Genomic DNA, 3,851 nt, shown 5'->3' with positions numbered 1-3,851 from the left:
GGTCTGCTTCCCCGGAGATCGTCCCATTCCAACGGGCTCTGAGGACTGGCTTGCCCCTGTAAACAGGAGTGTATGTAAATGCAACAATGCAAGCACAATTGGACAGGGTCTGGCTACTGCCTACTGAAACGTGCAGCCCCCCCTCAAGCTGATGGCTCATGTCTGGGTGCAGCAGCCCAGCGTAAAGGTGCTGCCTCTCTGTGGGAGACGCTGTGCATTTATGCAATGGTGAACCCAAGCCAGACGTTGGTCTGCCCAGCCACTCAACAAGCTCTTTAGATAACGGGGAGTAGGGTTGAATTTCTTCAAGCCTAGGCCATGTACAGCTTTGCTTTGGTGTTAAGGGGAAAGTGTCTTTTTCACATGGTAGACTTGGATTTCATGGCTGAACCTTTACACGTGGATCCCTCTAACAGAGCTAGATGCAAAAAGAGGCGTGTTGAATTCCAAGGCTTTTCACAGCCATGGGTCTAGGGCACCTTTCCATAGAGTGCTTTTAACTTAATGACCAATAACTAACGCTTCAAATTTTCTGTATCGTTTATTTTTTTTTAAATATTCTCTAATAAAATTTAAATTTGTTACCATTAGTATTCTAAAGGTAAATTGAAGATGAAGTTTCCTTAATGGGGGTGAGGTGGTCTAGACTGAAAGCTAGCATTTACAGCAACTTTCCTACCAATTAGTTAAGTGTGAAAATGTTATTCCTGTCTTTCACTGACGGGCTTTCATCAGCGGCATTGCAAGATCATTCTCTTTAGATGAAGCAGGGCTGGGGAAAACAAGCATGATTAAAGGTGTGTTTAATTGGCCACAATTAACCATCCCTCCCAGTCCGGCTGGGTTAATTAACCAGAACTGTGGATTCTAATGAGGCTTTGATGAATTGCTTACAGGTTTGTTGGGAGTGCAAGGTTCAGGTCAAGCAGGAATGGTGTATTTCAATATGGTTTAGAACCTTCTTTTCAGTGGGATGTCTGGGAACAGCAGACTGCTATCAGGAAAGTGGAGATAACTAGAAAATAGACAGCAGATTCATAGTAAAGCTGTCTGAGACCACATTATGGTCTCAGTCTTAATGAAAAATAGCTGTCTGTTAACTCCAATTTAATACCCGGGCAATCCTAGAGTCCACGGACATTTTGGGCTTGAGTTAGCATTAAGAGTTTTAATCTCCTCTCAGAACAATGTTTATAACCTATCCTGGTGCACTGAGTATCTGAGATCTTCAGGTGAAAATCATGAATAGCTATGGGGGTTTCAAGAGCTGAATCAGAGTTGGACTCTCTGGATATATTATTTTTTTTCTATTGAATGTATGTCAGTTCTGAGGCCGATTTTCATTTCAATGGAAGCAAGCATGCATCCTTGATTCCCTAAGGTTCTTCTGCTGATTTTAAGGGGCGCAACATTCTTGATCCATTAAATGTCAGGGTTGGATTAAGGCAGACGGGGATCCCATGCACCCCTTCACATGGCTCTGGCCTTATTTGATGTGAGCATGACAAGGGCCCAGGTCCACAAAGGTATTTAGGCTCACCTCACTTAAAAACTACTTGCTTACAAAATCAGACATAAAAATGTCATAAATTTCATTGAAATCAAGGGCCCCCTACACAAGAGTTGGCTGCTGGGTGGCTCATCCTTTTTGTTGGGCAGGCTAAACCCTTCCCATGTCCAGGACTACCACTCATTGCCTCCAGGCAGGCTTGTGCCTATCCCAGAAGAGGGAGGACTCAGCCGTTATCCACCCAGGCAGACAACACTGTTGGACAGGTGAGCTACTGACACCACTGCAGCAGAGCTCCCCTCCTCAGTCCAGAGGAGAAGAGCAGTAGGTTTCAGCATTACTATCTGTGACAAAGTGGGAATGTTCTTAATGTTTTCTCTGAATACTGTGTGGGTGCCTCAGTTTCCCCTATGCATTTCTCAAGTGTCTAGGGGTGTGTGATTGTTGCAGAGCCCTAGGGTGCCAGTGTGATCCTGTCTGCCCAGAGAATGGCTGACACCCTGTCTTCTGGCAACTAATGGCCTGAGCCTCTCCCATGCAAAGTTGCCAGCTAAAAGGTGTTGAAGAACAAAGAGATCAGGTGACCTCCTGACCCGGGAAAGGGACAAAGGGAGAGGAGAGGTTGGAGAGTTTTCAGTTTGAAGCTGGCTGGGAAAATGGAGGGGAGGCCAGACAGGGCTCTGGCCTCCCTGGCCCCCCAAGATGGAACTAACTGAAGGGGTCCTGTTGACAGGTCTTGCAGGTACAGACTTGGACTGTGTTCCTGTCATCTAAGTAAACCTTCTGTTTTACTGGCTGAGAGTCATGGTGAATCGCAGGAAGCCGGGGGTGCAGGGCCTTGTCTCCCCCAAACTCCGTGATGCCATCCCATTGAGATGTCTGGGACAGTTTATATCTCACAGTTATTGTTTCATGATATTGGCAGATGTTACTGTGTTGGTTACACCTGAGTCACATTTCCTATCTTTTTTTCCCAATCATGAGGGCTACAAACCTTTTTTTTTTTTTTTAAATGAAAACTTAGATATTGATATAACCACATAACTCCAGGAGCGGAGACCCTAGGCATGTTTCTGTGCCTTAATTGACTCTAGTAAATATATATGCACAATAGCGATCTGTTCAAGTTCATTTATTGGTCATGTGGAAAGACACCAACTCAAACTAAGGACCTGCCAATTTTTTGTTTTAAAAATAATCTTTTTTTTGTTTTGGTAGAAGGGAACAGTTCACTCTTCTGCTCATAGCAGGGAAGTGCTGGACTTCTTTAGTCAAACAGTATGGATCTAAAGCTGAAAAGCAGTGCTCCAGTTTTCAGCCAAAATGGAAAAGTTTGGGTCCGAAAGTAAGGTTGAATAACTGAAGTATATTTAAAAGGCTGTGATTGTTTTTTGTCATTTTCTGCTCACTGATCTAGCATAACTGTATAGATCCCTGACACTGAAATACATTTCTTTACTTACCCTGAAAACATGTATGCACCTGCTTAACTTTACCCATGTATAGTCCTGCAATGGAACTATGCACATGAGTAAAGGTAAGCAGAGATTGAAGACCTTGATCCTGCAAAGTCTTTAACTTGACTTACAAGGTACGACTCCTATTTATAATGTTAGGCATGTGTGTAAGTGTTTGCTAGATCAGGGTGTAAGTGTGTGTGGTCTTGAGGCTTATATTTTACACTAATAAACTGATCTTATGTGCAAGTCTGCTAGTGAATTAATTTCCTCTGTTAGGCAGAAAAAATTCAGCATAAAAGATAAGGGGGGAAAAAAAATCTTAAATCCAGCCCCTTCTTCCTAGCAAACAAGTAGAACCTCCCCTTGTTTCCCCTCCCCTTAAAACAAATAAACAGAGTGGGTCATTATCAATTTAACATAAAGAAGGGTCCAAGCTGTGCACTTCAGATCCCAATCTTTCCCTCCCCAGAGCTCAGGAGCACTGAACAGAAACGGCTCATTCATAACCCAGCAGGCTCCATCGGCATCACTAATACTGTGTCTAGGAGTGTGGGAAAGCAGGGCCTGGAAATGCTGCTGCCCGAGCCACAGTGTCTTTTTGTCTTTGTGCTCTTTTCCCCTGCAGATGGTGATGTAAGAACGAATCCCTCCGCTGTCCACCTGGTCTCCCTTAATAGCAACATCCATATTGTTGAGAGCACAAATAGCTGAGCAGGTGTGAAACAGATAGTGCAAAAAAAACTCTGCCATGCTTTTGAGATGGATTTCCTTGTTGTGTCTGTTAGTACTAATTGAGACTCAGAGAGTCTGACACTGCAGACACAGCTCTGCTAGGGCAGTTCTTGACTTGAAGTTGGCATCTGTTGGTACTGTTAACTTGT

This window comes from Malaclemys terrapin, chromosome 4, assembly GCF_027887155.1.
Source record: "Malaclemys terrapin pileata isolate rMalTer1 chromosome 4, rMalTer1.hap1, whole genome shotgun sequence".
Taxonomy (NCBI): Eukaryota; Metazoa; Chordata; order Testudines; family Emydidae; genus Malaclemys; species Malaclemys terrapin.
This window is presented reverse-complemented; position numbering follows the sequence as displayed.